Source organism: Cupressus sempervirens, chromosome 11, assembly GCF_028749045.1.
Source record: "Cupressus sempervirens isolate cs-2001-9-10 chromosome 11, ASM2874904v1, whole genome shotgun sequence".
In the NCBI taxonomy this organism is placed as follows: Eukaryota; Viridiplantae; Streptophyta; class Pinopsida; order Cupressales; family Cupressaceae; genus Cupressus; species Cupressus sempervirens.
Window position 1 is genome coordinate 306082120 of NC_143128.1, and position 18135 is coordinate 306100254.

Consider the following 18135-nt stretch of genomic DNA (forward strand, 5'->3'; position numbering starts at 1 on the left):
TAATAAATGTCACACATCCTCTAGGAATTTCATTTCTTTATGTAGGTTTTATGCTTCAAAAAAATTGGTATCGTCCCTCAAAATTTTGTCAAGCTGAAAATTGAATGTATTTTGATGTAATTTCACATTCAGCTCAAAATTTCCATCTTAAATTGTCTTTGTAGCCCAATTTTCATTAGGGTCTACGATTTTGATGGAGATTTTAGATTATTTTTGGTCTAGAATGAAAAATAAAAATCTGAAATATGTATTTGATGCAAATTTTCTTCTTGTGTTTTTGTTTTCTAGATGATTTTTGAAGGACAATCTTTTGGAGTTCTCATTTATGATTTCTATCTAGATCTTTCAAGTTCTTTGCAATGATCTAGGACCTAATTATGTTTTCCAAGCTTTCAAATCACTTTGGAGTGGAACCATTTTAGTTTTATAAGCTTTCAGCTCAATCTGTATTCCACTCCCATTTTAGTTGTTTAAGATTTTGAGTCTCTTTGTCGCATACCCATTTCATGTTTTTCAAGCTTCTAAATCCTTTGGGATCACACCCATTTCATGCTTTTCAACCTTTCAAAATCTTGTGGAATGAAACCTATTTCATTTTAAATCTTGCATTTATGTTGGGTTTGAGCATAGGGAGATGTATCTTATCTAGAGAGTGCAAATGAAACCTTAGATAATTATTATGAATGGTAATTCTTAAAAGCAAAACTACTCCCTAACTTCCTCTGTTCCTTTTATAAATTAAAGGTAAGTTGACCCTTGCATTCCCTTGGGATAAATATTCTTTCACACTTTAGGTTTGGCAGATAAATACATAAATATTTAAAGACCATAAAATTGTTAGGAAATTAAGCTTCCCAGTTCGTGCTCTGACAGTATGTGAAACAAAGGTTAGTGTCACGAGATAAACTTGACGCATGTTTACTCTTTTCTCCCTCTTTTGTTTGGACATGAACTATTTATTTATGGGATTTAAGGCTATGGCCTATAATATCTTAGGGTTTAAAATAATTTATAATCTAGATAGGGTTTTCAAATTTACTATGACTTGTCTTTCCTCTACAACTTTGTTTGTAGTTCTCATTTTCTATTTTTTGTTTTTAATGAACGTGTTTAATCAATGGAGTATGATATTATACTATGTATGTAACATTTAGCTTTTCTTGACCTTGTTGACATTTGTATTTAATTAAAGAATTATTATTTTTAAATATAAGAAATAGTGTACACACACACACACATATTCATTATGATATAAGCAAGTAGATTTGTGGTCATGTTGATATTATGGATATTAAAAGATTAAATAAATCTACATATTCTATAATATTTTGGGTTGAAGTACACAAGAATATGGTGGAAAGATGATGACTAGTCGTTACAAAATAACTATTTAGGGGAATTTATAGCACTAAAAGTGTTTATCCCAAAAGTCTCATTGGCACAAAGATTATAAAATGTTGTTGTCATTGATTGGTAACTAGTTGAAGGAAGACAAAGTTACAAGGTAACATGGTCACCCATAGAAGAGTAAATTGGTATGTGAATATATGTTATTCTACCACCGATAGATAACTGCAAAGAGTAGTAGATCTAGATCATTGATGAAGTAAGTCACCATGGATGTGTCAAGATAGAAGATCACTCAAAATGGATGTGACTAAAGTAAGGAGAGAAATGATGGAAGCAAGCAAGGACATAGGCTACACATTGGTTCATAGTTGGACTGGCAGGGATACTAGTCTAGACCCTATGAGTAGGGGTCAAAATGTTTTTGTGAATGGATCAAACATGGTATTCAAAATTTGAATTTGAAATTGAGTAGGATATTTTTTCATGGGTGACTATGACCTGACATCACAGAGTGCATAGAGGGGCTCATATTACATTTTTAATGTGTGGAGAAAAGTGAGAGAAGTATGCATAGAGTTGTTTGCAATGCAAGATAGTGAGAGTGGTAGTTATAGAGGGAAATGATAAAACAACAAGTTGTTTTGAACAAACAAAAGTAGAGGTTAGGTAAAAGGGCTCACAAAGTAAATGAGTAGTTCAATACATCTTCAAGGATATGTGAAAAAGATCTTCAAGGAAAGACATTGCCATATTTAGATCATGCATTAGATTTCTTTCTCACCATTGCATCTAGTTGTAGCTCTTGACAGGAAAAGCTTTATTAGTAAGCTTTTGTAAATCGCCAAAAAATGTTTCTCTCAAAAGGAGATCTCTAAATCCTCTAACAAGGTAGCTTGCATAGGCTTGTATAACCCTAATAGGTGATAAACATTCTTAATAGATTGTGTTTCTAGAAGAAACAATTCTAGCGCTTAAATGGACAATCCTTTACATGCATTATAAGGGAAAGTGGATATATTATCCTCACTATAGTTTGCATTCTCTAATCAAGGGTTTCCATGTATAAATATGTATGTCTTTTAATGACTTTTTTTTGTATGCATTTATAAGATTCTATTTTATTACATTTATCATTTCTTTATTTTTTAAGTGGTTACTAATCATTATATTTAAAGTTGTTAAGGGAGTAACTAGTTTTACAGCCAGTACTGATTCACCCCCTCTTTTAGTACATGTTGGGATTGTTGCCCCAATTTTTGTTTTCAAACTATTTGGCCAAAGTGAGTATTGTTTAGTATAGTAAAAGTGATAGGAGTCCTCAGTCATATTTGAGTCTAGTTCTATGTCCCTAAGGTTAGGTGATCTCTATCAGATTTTCCCTTTTACCTCCTCTTTCCCTCTTGCCAGGTGGATGTTTATCTTATTATGTGATAGTTGTGTAAGTTAGTACCTAGTCTAAATAGAGATCAAGTTTTCTCATTTAATGATCAATCATGCTCCATATTCACTCATGACATACCACTCTTTAATAGGCAAGTGTTGGTTAAAATTTGAAAATCTTCTTCTCCTTGGTGGGTTTCAGACCCATGAAGATGATTTCCCGTAATAACCACTTGAAGATACATATGGAGTGAAATTGGGAAAAGGGTGAAGGTTTATGACATAAATAAATGTTTGAATCCAAGTTAAGATCTCCAAAAAAAGTTTAGATTCCTTGTTACTCAAATATTTAAGCCTTGGAAGAAAAATGGAAAATTTCTTCTCCTTGGTGGGTTTTCAACCCATTAAGACATCTTTTTGTAAAATGGCTTGAGGCAAAAAATAAGATGTTTAACGACTCTCAAATAGATCTTCACACCTTAAAAAAGAATTCCAAGCTTTCAAAATTTTTTTTGTCGAAGATTTAAATTGGAAACAAGCAACGGTGGAAAAATGGAAAATGTCTTCTCCTCGGTGGGTTTTCAACCCATGAAGACAATTTTCCAATTTCTCAAGGAAATAAAGTTAACAATTAAATCAAACCACCCGTATTAGATTTGGAACCTTTCAAGATGATATTAGAATGGATTGAATCATTAAAGATGAAGAAACATAGCAAGGATCTCATCTGGTGGATTTTCGTCAACATGATATTGATCTATTAACTTCTGAGAGTTATAACTTTTGACTTGGATATGGATTTTGGATGAAATTTTACGAGTAGTTTTTTGAGGAGGAGTTATTTGAATTTTTGATGGAGCTCAGCTAAATAGGTGGCCATTTTGACATTTTTTTAGGAGCCTAAAATTTCATCTTGACCTCCAAAATTGAGTTTTTGTGTTTTTTCTTATTTTTTAGAAAGTTGTTTTTTAAATAAATCTAAAATCATACTCTTGATATTTTAGATTAGTTGGAAATTCATCTTTCTTTAGTTGGGAGATTTTTTGGGAAAAATTGGGATTTGTAGGATGGATTTTGGAAATTACCATAAATTGGAAATTGAGTTTTTTCCTAAAAATCTACCAACTATGGTAATTTTTAGAATTGTAATAAGTAGGCATTTTCTTTCATTGTAAGGTGGAATAGAGTTGGAGAAGTTGAATGAAGAATCTGGTATTTTAAAAATCTATGTTGTGTTATTATTTTTTGAGTATTATTTTGAAAGGGGTTTGGGCTACATCAAGTACCCTAATGGTAACTTTTTAAAACTTGAAGGAAAATGGGAAAGTAAGTAATATAGAAAGTTACCGTTGAGTTCAACAGAATAGTGAAAAGACCTCTAGATGTTAGTTGAACTCTTGCATTTACTATCCAATGGGTATCTCCTTAAATTTATTCATGTGACACAAATTCTGAAGATGAACATATGAATTGAGGCTCCGCATAAAGATAGATAAGCATTTGAATAAGTTACCACTTTTCTTTGATGTGTCTGGATAAAAGTACAAAGCTATGTCACCTTTCAGGCTAACTTTTTAGAATGACTGAATTTGAGTATTTCTATCTAAAAATAAATTATGTTCAAACATATAATCTAGATAAATTTATTCTAGCTAAGTTATATGAAGTCTTACACTTTTCCAATTAGAAATGTTTTTTAAATACATGTTTTATACTAGTTTGTATCCAATTACTAAAGAAATGAAATTATTTTAGAAAAGTGGCATTTCAATAACTCTCACTATTTTTTATGTTTTTTTTAATAATATTTAAACACCATTTTATTGAGCTCAAAGTCCAGAATATTCTCATATAAATTTTATAATGTTGTAATTAGATATAGTTTATTGTAATTGAAAAATTCTACAATCACATATTTTAACACTTGAAAAGATGTCAATTTTGAGAAAAAAAAAATTAAATCATAACAAAAAAATTTAAAATTATATGACATTCTAGAGGAGAGAACCCTCTTCAAGAATGTATGATTTTTCTCCTAGATATAATAGATTTATTTTGAAAAATGTGGTGGGAGTGAAAACTATCAATTTCAGGTGAGCTAAAATTTGAATCATTATAAATGAGAAAATATAGATCTAAAGAGAATTTTTAGTTTTGATTGTTCTAGCTATATATGTTATCTATAACATAGTTTGATATCAAAGGGAAATAATTTTATTTTCATTTAGTTTTTGTGGTGAGAACTAGATTCCTAATTTTTAGCATTTTTTAGTAGCTAGAAAATTATCTATAAAAATTAGGAAAATATATAAATTTTTAATCCAAATAATTATTAAAAATTATAATCCTTAACTTCATCCATTTTTACACATTTCATTAGTTTAATTCATTTTCAAATTCCAAATAATAATACCAATTTTATGTCATTGAAGATCAACAATTATACATTTGAACTAGCCTTTTCCTTTACAAAAGGGTGACAGATGTTTTTGCTTTGACCCATCTTTCTATCCATACATATAAATTTTGAAAAAATTGTAATTGTTGCATTCCTTGTTCCATTCACATTCTCAACTTAAAATCTCATTCTTTACTCATGGCAACCAAGTTCGTGGGTTTTGATGGGTTAACTGGTATCAAGTCCACATTGTAGAACTTCACAAATACTTCTCTTCACTTCTTTGACATGAAATACTTCTAGATAAGGTTGAGGGATGAATGAATTCATCCCATCACTGAGAAGCTCTGAGGTGTTGACATTTTAGTCATGTTTGTTATTAGTAACATACATTTATTCAAATTTTAAGTATCTACTAAGCATATTGTATAGTTAACAATGTTAACCAAGCATTTCAGTTGCTACTGAGTTCTATAGTTTCTACTGAGTCCCTTGGATAGTATTCAGTTTGTACTGAGCAGTTACTAAAAATTAATTGATCAATAGTGTAAATCGAGTATCACAGTGCATCCCAAGCTTATTAGTGAAAACAAAGTTGTGTAGTTCTTATCGAGTTCACAATTACTATGATGAGATTCTAGTGTTAACCAAGTACTCAATGTTAACCAAGTGACTTAGTTTATATCAAGTTCATAGTGATAGCATTAACCAAGCTATGTAGTGTGAATTGAGTAATTAGTTTATATGTTGAGTTTCATAGTATTCACTGAGTCACCATTGTAGACAGAGTTCAAAACTACTTGGAAGTGATTAGTATGGACCGAGCTTCTATGTCTACCAAGTGCATGATGATGTTGAGCATTGATAGTGGATGCTGAGTATCAGAACTTCACTGAGCTAGTCTTTACAACCTAAGTTTCTTCATTTGGGCCAACTTTGTGTATTTTGTGTAAACTTGTATTGTGGTCACCTTTGTAATTTCTAAATTGGATTTGTATATATGTAACATGTTGTATGACATTCAATGTGATGGTATAATGTAATGTAACAAGAAGAGAAGAAAGAAGAGTCAACTACAAAGGCCAGAGTAGTATAAGGAGTAGCAAAGATTTATCTATCACAACAAAATGATTTCTATACTCAAAGGAATCACATTTAGCAAACAAAGTTGTACATCATAGATAAGCTACTATTTAATCCTAATAGGTGGATTAGTTAAATCTCTTAACAAAGTAGACCTAGTAGTCTTGTGTAAATGGGTAAGTGCACCAAGTTGGGGTACCAACAGGGGGGCATAAGTGGACACCTTTTTTCTAAAATCAGTAATTTCTAAACTTCAACAAGAATTTGAGGATAGTTACACTCAAAATTTTAAGATATGACAAAAACAAAAGTAGTAGTCATTTGAATCTAGTTTCTAAACTACTAATATTTTTTCAAAATGGTTTAGTTTTAGGTCCTCAAAAAAGGGGGCCATAGAAAGTGGTACTATTTATTCCAAAAAGAAATAACATTGTACAAAGTGTGGCCCCCATAAAATTTTAACTTTTTTTTTGAAATTCTTTAATCACTATGGTCAAAAGTTACTTAACACTATGTAGTTCATCCCAAATTTTTTGGGTAATTTTATAATGTGTAATTTTTTTTAATGAACTTTTAAACTAAACAAATCTCAAAAATGTGAAATATATATGTACTCCCCTTAGAAATGATTGAAAAATAATCTAAAATCAGAACTTCTTTTTTTCAAAGTGTGTAGAATGGAGTCTATTTTCTAGAAAACTAAGTTGTTGCAAAATTTGATGAATGAGCTAAAATCTACAACCTAATTAGTACGTGGTGGTTTTTGACAAAAAATGGACATACATTCAAAAGAAATTATAGATGAAAGGCTTGAAATAGTTCAAATTGAAAATAAATTATATGGTTATATAGCTAACACAGAGACTTACAATTTCATGTAACTTGATCTTATCGATGCCCAACCACGAGGAATCTTGAAGAAGAGCACACAAGAAATTGATTATTTTTTGTATGTTTGTAGAAGAACATGTCTTAGGCCTATTTATAGACTCCAAACCTTTGGGTTGGATCTCCAAGGAAAAACCAAGACTTAGGATTGGTTTAATGGAAAGCCTTGAATAACATGTATGCCCTATAGTATGTGTGTGCTATTTAAAGCTTTTTGAATTTGGGTCTCAATAGCGCATGTGCACTATAATGTGCACACACTATTGAGACATAAATATTGCATAGAGAAGGAAGAAGAGAGACAAAGAAAGAGCAAGAGAGAGGGGGGGATTGCTGTGTGTGTGTGTGTATGTGTGTGTGTGTGTGTGTGTGTGAGAGAGAGAGAGAGAGAGAGACTGAGAGAGACTGAGAGAGAGTAGGGGTGGCAAAGAGAGTATGGGATGGGAGAGAGAGGAAGTGTGAGAGAGAGTAGGGATAGAAAAGAGAGAGTATAGGATGGGGGAGAGAGGATGTGTGAGAGAGTGAGTAGAGGTATCAGAGAGAGTACAGGATGGTTGAGAGAGAGTAGGTAGTGGGAGAGAGAGAGAGAGAGAGAGAGAGAGAGAGAGAGAGAGTAGGGCATGGGAGAGAGTGAGAGAGTAGGGGTGGCAGAGAGAGAAAGTAGGGGATGGGAGAGGGGAGAGAGAGAGAGTAGAGGATGGGGAGAGAGAGAGAGAGAGAGAGAGAGAGAGAGAGAGAGAGAGAGAGTATAGGTGGTGGAAGAGGGAGTGGGAGAGGGAGAGAGGGGGGGATGGAAGTGTGTGGTGTGTGTGAAAGAGAGAGAGAGTAGGAGATGGGAGAGGTGAGAGAGAGAGTAGAGGTTTGGAAAGAGAGAGTAGGCAGTGGGAGAGGGAGAGAGAGGGGGCAATGGGAATGTTTGTAAGAGAGAGAGTAGGGGATGGGATAAAGAGGAAGTGTAAGAGAGAGTAGGGGTGGCACAGAGAGAGTACAGGATGGGAGAGAGAGATTGAGAGTAGGGGATGGGGAGAGAGAGAGAGTATAGGATGTGAGAGAAAGATTAAGAGTAGGGGATGGGGGAGAGAGAGAGTAGGTGGTGGGAGATGGAGTGGGAGAGGGAGAGCAAGAGAGAGGAGGATGTGAGTGCATGTGTGTGAAAGAGAGAGACTAGGAATGGGAGAGGGGAGAGAGAGAGAGAGAGAGAGAGAGAGAGAGAGAGAGAGAGAGAGAGAGAGAGAGAGATTAGCTCAAGAGAGAGTAGGGGATATGAAAGAGACAGTAGGTGGTGGGAGAGGGAGTGGGAGAGGGAGAGAGAGGAGGGATGGAAATATGTGTAAGAGAGAGAGAGAGTAGGGGATGGGAGAGAATGTAAAAATGTGAGAGAGAGTAGGGGGTGATAGAGAGAGTAGAGAGGGAGAGAGTGAGAGAGAGTGAGAGTGAGAGTGAGAGTGAGAGAAAGTATGTAATGGAAGAGGGATTTGGAGAGGGAGAGTGAGTGAGAGATAGAGTCAGGGATGGGAGAGGAGAGAGAGGGGTGATAGGTGTGTGTGTGTGTGAAAGAGAGAGAATAGGGAATGAGAGAGGGGAGAGAGATAGAGAGAGAGTAGGGGACAGGAGAGAAATAAAGTAGGCAGTGGGGGAGGTAGAGAGAGGGGGGATGGGAGTGTGTGTAAGACAAAGAGTAGGGGATGGGAGAGAGTGTGAGAGTGTGAGAGAGATTAGGGTGGCAGAGAGAGAGTGAGAGTAGGGGATGGGAGACAGAGTAGAGAGGGAGAGTGAGAGAGAGAGAGAGACAGTAGGTGGTGGGATAGGGAGTGGGAGGGAGAGATATGGGGAATGGGAGTGTGTGTGTGAGATCTAGAGAGTAGGAGATGGGAGAGAAGAGAGAGAGAGGGGGGATGGGAGTGTGTATCTATGAAAGAGAGAGTTTAGGGGATGGGAGAGGGGAGAGAGAGTGTAGGGGATGGGGGAGAGAGAGTAAGTGGTGGGAGAGGAAGTGGGAGAGGTAGAGAGAGAGGGGGAATGGGAATATGTGTAAGAGAGATAGAGTAGGGGATGGGAGAGAGTTTGAGGGTGTGAGAGAGAGTACAAGGTGGTAAAGAGAGCTCGTATAGGATGGGAGAGAGAGAGAGAGAGTGTGTGTGTGTGTGTGAGAGAGAGAGAGAGTAGGAGATGGGAGAGAGTGTGTGAGAGAGTAGGGGATGGGGGAGAGAGAGTGAGAGTAGGTGATGGGAGAGATAAAGTAAAGAGGGAGAGATAGTACTTGAGAGAGAGATAGTAGGCAGTGCGAGAGGGAGTGGGAGAGGGAGAGAGAGAGGGGGGATGGGAGTGTGAGTGAAAAATCTAGTGAGTAGGGGATGGGAGAGGAGAGAGATGGGGGATGGGAGTTTGTGTATTTATAAAAGAGAGAGAGAGTAGGGGATGGGGGAGAGAGTAGGTGGTGGGAGAGGGAGTGGGAGAGGGAGAGAGAAAGGAGGGGAATGGGATTGTGTGTAAGAGAGATAGAATAGGGGATGGGAGAGAGTGTGAGAGAGTGAGAGAGAGTAGGCAGTAGCAAAGAGAGCTCATACAGGATGGGAGAGAGAGAGAGAGAGAGAGAGAGAGAGAGAGAGAGAGAGAAGGGGATGGGAGAGAGTGTGAGAGAGAGTAGGGGATGGTAGAGAGAGAGTGAGAGTAAGGGATGGGAGAGAGAGAGTAGAGAGGGAGAGAGAGATAGTAGGTGGTGGGAGAGGGAGTGGGAGAGGGAGAGAGATATTGGAGATGAGAGTGTGTATTATGGATCTAGAAAGTAGGGGATGGGAGAGAAGAGTGAGAGGGGGGATAAGAGCATGTGTTTCTTTGAAAGAGAGAGAGTAAGGGATGGGAGAGGGGAGAGAGAGAGTAGGGGATGGGGGATAGAGAGTAGGCGGTGGGAGAGGGAGAGAGTGAGAGTAAAGAATGGGAGAGTGTGTGAGAGAGTAGGGCATGGGAGAGAGTGTGAGAGAGTAGGGAGAGGGAGAGAGAGAGTGGGACATGGGAGTGTGTGTGACAGATCTAGATAGTAGGGGATGGGAGAGAAGAGAGAGAGGGGTAATAGGAGTGTGTGTATGTTTGAGAAAGAGAGAGAGTAGGGGATGGGAGAGAGTGTGAGAGTGTGAGAGAGAGTAGGGGGTGGTAGAGAGAGAGTACAGGATGGGAGAGACAGAGTGAAAGGATGGGAGAGAGTGTGTGAGAGAGTAGGGGATGGGAGAGAGTGTGAGAGAGAGTTGGGAATGGGAGAGAGATATGGTAGGTAGTGGGTGAGGGAGTGGGATAGGGGGAGAGAGAGGGGGGATGGGGGTGTGTATCTATAAAAGAGAGAGTTTAGGGGATGGGAGAGGGGAGACAAAGAGTAGCCTGAGAGAGAGAGAGAGAGAGAGAGAGAGAGAGAGAGAGAGAGAGAGAGAGAGAGAGAGAGAGAGAGAGGGGGGGGGATGAGAGTGTGTGTAAGAGAGAGAGTAGGGGATGGGAGAGAGTGTGCAAGAGTGAGAGAGAGTAGGGGATGACAGAGAGAGAATGGGATGGGAGAGAGAGAGAGAGTGAGAGTAGGGGATGGAAGAGAGTGTGTGAGAGAGTACGGGGATGGGAGAGAAAGTGAGAGTAGGGGATTGGAGAGAGAGAGTAGAGAGGGAGAGAGAGAGTGAGAAAGAGAGAGATAGTAGGCAGTGGGAGATGGATTGGGAGAGGAAGAGAGAGGGGGTATGGGAGTGTGTGCAAGATATCTAGAGAGTAGGGCATGGGAGATGACAGAGGGTGAGAGAGAGTAGGCGGTGGGAGAAGGAGGGAGATAGAGTAGGCGGTGGGAGAGGTAGAGTGAGAGAGAGAGTAGGGGATGGGAGAGAAGAAAGATAGTAGGGAGAGAGAGTGAGAGAGAGAGAGTAGGGGATTGAAGAGAGAGTAGCTTGAGAGAGAGAGGGGGGATGAGACTATGTTAGATAGAGAGAGTAGGGAATGGAAGAAGAGAGAGTAGGGGATGGGAGAGGATAGAGAGTGAGAGAGTAGGGGATGGGAGAGAGAGAGAGTGAGAGAGAGTAGGTTATGAGAGAGGGAGTAGGAGAGGGAGAGTGAGAGAGTATAGGTGATGGGAAAGGGATTAGGAGAGGGAGAGTGAGAGAGAGTGTAGGGGATGGGAGAGGAGAGAGTACAGAGAGAGAGAGAGAGTAGGGTATGGGGGATGGTGGGATAGGGAGATATGTGTTTTGACATAGTGCGTACATGCTATAGTGCGTATGCACTATGTCAAATCACCCAAAAATGGTCACAAAGAAAGTTTGGGTCCCATTTCATCCATTCTCTACTTTTGGTCTATTGTGCATTCTATTTTTTTGATAAAAAAAATGGGTTTCAACCTAGCAAACATTATTTGAAGACTTTTTGAAGCTAGCAACCACCAAATTCAATCATTGGATATGCTATTTGAAGGCTTTTTGAATATTCTTTGTATAGAAAATGTTAGTGCAATCCTTTTTAACTATTGTTTCTTGATATATAGATACAAATTTGATTATAATTTGGCATGTTGTTTAATATATAGTGAATTCATTGAAATTTGTATGTTTGAACGAAATGTTATTTCGGAATGGCTAGAAATTTGACAAGTTGTTTGATATATATTCATTGAAATAATTGTAATTTTTATATGTATTTGAATGATTTTTAATTTACACATTGTAAGTAATTGATATGTTTGAATAATCTGACATGAACAAATAAAATTGCAAAGTAATAATGAAGAATTGACTTTTGAAGAGGATCAAGAACCATCGATACAAAGAAACAAAGAGGAAGATTTGGAAAGACAAAGAGAATGAATGAGACTGTTACACTCAAGGAGAAAATTGAATTGTGAAGCTATACCATCTTCCAATGTTGGAGTCATATCATCCTCTCATGTTGAAGAGACACTAATTTGTAGAGATCTAATTATGTACACACTCCATCATGCCATGTTGAAGGCACAACATCAACATATCAAGTTGGTGATATTGCATCTTTTACATCTTATTGCTAAGGCACATCATCTTTAGTTCAAGGTATGTAATACACTCAACCTTATGTTGATGTTCAAAATGTTGAGGGAATGGAAGAGATTATAACACTTTCTAGAATTCATTTTAGAAAACCAAAATATTTGATTGATATTGATACTAACATTTTGAAATCAATGCCTGACAAGATTAGCAAGTGTACTTGTCCAAGAAAAGATAATCATATGTGGAGATTATTTTTTGAAGTATTAAATATTATAAGTCAATTCCAATTATTTGTTGAAATGATGAGGAATTTGAAGTTTAGGCCTATCATGAAGATTCTTGGGCTAAGAACGATGAACAATTCAATTGAAAAAAAATTGTAAAGAATCTAATGAGTGCTTATGAAAAAGTGGGTTCTAAATCATGCACCAAAGATAGTAATATCACAAGACAAGTACTTACATTGATAGTAGTAAGTACCCAAATGAAGAAAGATCGACTCATGAGAAAGATAAGAAAAACATAAAAAATTGGTAGAGGTACTCTAAGGAGAGCCATGCTAAGGCATGAGAGATTGGAAGATCCAACAAAAAATGAGTTATGGACATTTAGCGGTAGACTACCGCGAAAGGATAAAGAAAATAGTGAAGCTTTGAAATGATTGATCGAAGATTTTTGAAAAAATAATACACATATTTCCCGTAATCAAAGAGATGTTGTAAGAAGGAGTATTGGTAGCCAAAATCATGATCCACATACGAAAGATTTTTTGGACTCAACTTAGACACAATTTTTTGCAAAATTTATTGGTATGTATCCTCAAATTAGAATAATTCAAAGATTTTTTGAGATGAGTAAACCTTTTTATGTCAAGATAAATCACACATGCACAACTTGATGTTGTAGGATACATATTGAATTTTCTAACCATTTTTATGTTTTTAGGCATATATGTGTGTTTTTGTATTCTAAGTTTGTTTTGCAGGATTGTGACATGAATGAGCCACCAAGATCTTCAAGGGAATTCATACCCAACATTTTATGTGAAATAGGGGACAAACAACTATTTTACAAGACATCATGCTTGGATGGTACATGCTTATTTTGTGGTTCTTTGCAACTTTTATCAACTTGTTAACATATGGATAGTACATATGAAATTGGAAATGAAATAGTAGATTACAGTAAATTTAAGATAGTGACATATGCTCTAAAAGCTGGGAAATAGGGAAAAAGATGTGATTTAGTCATTGAATAAATTCTAGTGTATGAGTTCAGGAAGATTTTTCATGAAAAGATTATTTATGAGTATGCAAGACATATACATAGAGCTTGATGGCTAGATTTACAATTCAAGACCTATAAGGATATGTTTCCACTCGATACCATTGTTTTAGTTGTAGACTTCACAAAGAACTACACACTACAACCACAAAATGAGGTGTAAGCAAAGTATTATACTTCTCAATAGGTTTCCATATTTTTTCACATAACATTCATGCATTCACCTACAAGTACAGAGGATGATAGGAAGATTTTGAGGGAGTACCATTTTTACATCAGTGATGACCGATCACATTCTACGGAGTTTGTACATGATAAGTTTGTTCAAGTGACATATGATAAGGTTGTCTATACAATGTAATGATTGAGTTGAAGTGATTCAAGAAGTAAAGGGCTATTTAATGTAGCTATTTAAATCATACATATTGATAGCCATTTGCTTCTATTTTGCAGCCCTTTTGCACAACACCATTTTTAACATGGTGTTAGTTGTTCAAGTTCATGAATGATCACAATATCTGTGACTATACAACAAGTGTGTGTGTTGGCCAATAATTGGAACATTTGTGTTATCGATTGAGCTACTAGATCTTGTCATTTTCATTTTTTGCCTTGAGAAAATTCTTACACTTAGCATAGCTACTATCTTTCAAAAGTTCTTCATTATCCTTATAAATATTGAATTTGAGTGTAGTTTCAATATTTGGTAGCTCATTACCAAGAGTAGTCATCTCATAGATAAAAATGTCTTCTAGCCTAAGCTTCTCTTGAAACTTGTTTTATAATTCTTAATTTCTAAATTGAGATGACTTTTTCATTGTAATATTTAGGCAAAGATGTCATAATTTTACTCATGTTCATCATCATTGCTTAATGGTGTAGGGGCACAAAGGTCATTCTGTGAAGATACACAAACACACCATGAAGGTCAGAGGAGTGAGTAGGAAAAGGAGATATCCAAACAATTCAAATGAAAAAGAATTAAAAGTTATAATGATTTTCATGACCAGACAAAGCAATAAAATGTGTTTATTTTGTGATGTCCTCAAAGGACTAAAAGTCATACTTGTAATGTCCTTAAAGGACCAAAAGTCTATTTGTATTGGACTAATGTTGTCCAAAACCTAAGTTATGTTTACAAGAAGTTTAGAATGGGCAGGGGATAGGTCTAGGTATTAGAATAAGGGTTGAATATAAAATTAAAGCCATTTTGTTATTTAAAAAATTCAAATATTTAAAACCAAATGGCTATGAAGGTATTTGGAGGCAATTAGTGTTTGGGATGTCTTTAGGCTTAAACTAAGCCTCCAACTGATAAGAGTTGGTTTTCATAGTTAGGGGAAGTCTATTAAAGCATGCATGCATATATTTTATGGGAGATATCTAGCTATGTGTAGACTATACCCATTAAAGGAGCGGTAAAATTCAATCTTTCATCATTTTGATTACTTCTTGAGGGGTCTTTTTGAATCTTCTAAGTAGAGAAGTATTTCAAATGGATTGAGTAAGACCTAGCAGCAATTCCAAATTCCTTTTGAGTGTTTTAAAACTTAATCAAAGTCATTGTTTTGCACATCCACATAACAGTCACAATTTTCAATACTTTTAACTAATAGTTATATTGATCTCTTTAATGTAGAGGATCCATTTGATGGGATCAAGGGACCTAAGACCATAAAATGGCAATGATTGACCTTTTACTATATAAATCTAACATTTTATATGCAGAGAAATGGATAGGAATGTGATCACAGTCTAAAATAGTGAAGAAATTAGCATGGAAATGGTGGTTAGGTACAATAGTAGGAGTTCTAGCCACAAAAAATGAGTATTTTGTGATTTGGATCATCTTATATGAACAATGTAAAGGTGTATGATCAACCAATTTGATCTAGAATTTTTGGGAAGGGTGATATTGGTGATACCCTAGATTTGAGGGTTTGAAAGAAGGTAATTTGGGATTTTGGGGTTTCAATAGGTCTGGGATAGATTTCTTATGGAATTACAGGTTTTATGCCATGAATGATTACTATTGAATGTTACAAGGTCTGGGAGTCTATTATACTAGGAGTTGCTTTGTTAAATAAGCCATTTTCATGCTCAAAAATAGGGCATCAATTAGAAACAATGGTGTTGGTCCAAAATGACCATATGAAAGGTGTTGATATGTTTAGTACTTTGAAAAGGGTTTCTATAAATGTAATTATCTTGTCAAATTCTTTGGATAAATTTTAAGTTATTTAGACTTTTGTGCTATTGGAGGGCTACTAATTTGTCAATTAGGTCTATTAAGACACCTTGGAAGAATTAGGCATTGGGAGTTGGGTCTAGCCAAGTGGATGGTTAAATCCAATTGAATACACATTTTATAACTCATAAAAGTCTTATTTAACCCTTGGTTAAGGCTTTTGCATAGTTGGAGTTATTTTGAGTCATATGGAGTTTGTAGGTGTTTTTGGTAACTTGGATAACTTGCTTGCTTGAAGAAGTTTGGAAGTGGAGTTATTCTTGTGGATCCAAAGGTGTGGAGTTCAGTGGGTTAAACCTTTTGAATGATTATCCTCTAATAAAATATTGAGTGGGTTGGGTCATTTTTTTAGTTACACTTGAGGAGTTTCAAAGCAAAGGGATGGTTAGTTGTTTCTACATCAAATCATTGGTTGACTACTAACCTCTGCATCACTTAAGGTTCCACCTTTACTTATAATTAAAAAAGCTATATCATTCACTCTCTACATAAATGGTGAAATAGTTCACTTTCACTCACTCTTATATCTTCATACTTCCCTTAAAGACCCTACAATTCAAATTTCTTAACATACCCATCACCTTTACAAATAGTTTATAGCTTTTCCATGCCTCATGGGTTATCATTGATCTATAGATGTGAGAATACACTATATCAGACAAGGCACTAATCAAATATTAACTTTCTATCATGTTTTTTCTTGAGTTGCTTCATTTGATTTGTAGCAGCATTTGATAGATCATTTGGTATATCATAAGGCTTCTCACTAATATCCCAATATTCATCTCCCATACATATCATATAAGTAGTCATACCATTCTTCCAAACTAGGTTGTTCTTTCCATTAAACTTAGGAATATCATTTTATAAACTTTCCATGTCAAATATCACGTTAAGTGATCAAACATCTTTATAAGGACTTGGCTATAATACCAATTTTTAGGCCCAAGAAGAGACAAACACATCTTAGGGAGGGGATGAATTAGTTGTATGCCAAATATAATAATAATTCCAACCACTTAAATAAATCAAATATCTAAAAGATAAATAACAATACAAGATTTGTAACACATAATACATAATACATAACACATAACATCATATATTTGTGCAAGGTCACCAAGTGAACACATGAAACTACAAGGTACACTAGGACCTATAAAGGAGACCATGAAGGTACCAAGGAAAATCAATGCCTAATGAATATATGTAAAGTCATTTGATGATGAATGATGGCTATTGAAGCCATCAAAATGTAAGGGAAGCATGAAATTGTCAAATTTGTAATACATTGCCAAGAATGGGCAAACTTAGGAAAAAATGGCACAAGTGAGGTTTAAGGAGTTAAAATTAATTTAATGTTAATTTCATAGTCAAATGTAATGTATTTGGTTCATCAAAGTCATAGTATGGAGGGGTCATAGGTCATTCAAGTTTAAGATACAAGATATGCATAAATAGATGTAAATTGCAAAATTGACAAAATGTTATCAAGAATGCCAAAAATGGCTAAGAGAAAGGAATAATGGATATGTTTAGAGTTTTATAGTGTAAATAAGTTAAATATTCTTTAGATTAAATTTTCATATTTTAAGTTAGTACACTATTGTAGACAGTTACAAACAGTTAAGAAGTTGTTGTCAGGTTTGTGGGAGAAGATGGGGTCTATTTAGAAGTTCTTCCACATGATTATAAGGGAGAGATGATCCATAATCATAAAATATGTAATGGAACCAAAGATGGAAGTTTTATGAAGTGTAATATCCCATGGGTATAGTCCCAATAACAACAAATTTGTTTGAATATATAAACGTGAACTTGGTTGAAACTTGTTGTAAAACATTTTCTTTTATTTCCCTTACATCTTGCTCACAAACCTAAACCTTTCTAGGGTCTTCTTAGGTATTCCACCTAATAAAATAGGGCTTATTTCACACCCTATACCTCTAAGGATTCTATCAAAGAGATCCCACTTATTCAACTAGTGCACATCAACAGGTTAGTACAATATTCTTCAAACTTCCACAATGACATAAATAACCCCAATGCTCCTTGGACCTTTCCATTTGTTCAAATGAATACCTAGGCATGCCTTTGGTTACTCATCAACATAGTACACCCAAAACAAGTGCAAAACCATATGCAAATTGAAATCCACTGGTCTTGTGATGATGGTGAAGTCGTCCCTGTTAATTACATTGTGGAGTCTAATCTTTGTAGCTACCTAGCATGTGGGAAAGATGGGGATGATGTATTTTTCTATTAAATGGATTGGCTTAAAAAGTAATTGAATTTTTATTTATCTTCTACTGTGCTTAGATATTATATGCATCTAATAACAATATACAACTCATAGCTTGTGTGTTATATATGTTGTATTGCTTCCATATTATATTTATATGAATAAGGATGTATTTTGATATGTAAGGCTATATGTATCCATATAGAAAAGATGTGTGTTACACTATACAAGGAATTTTATGAATTTTAATAGACATTTTCTATGTTTATTGGTA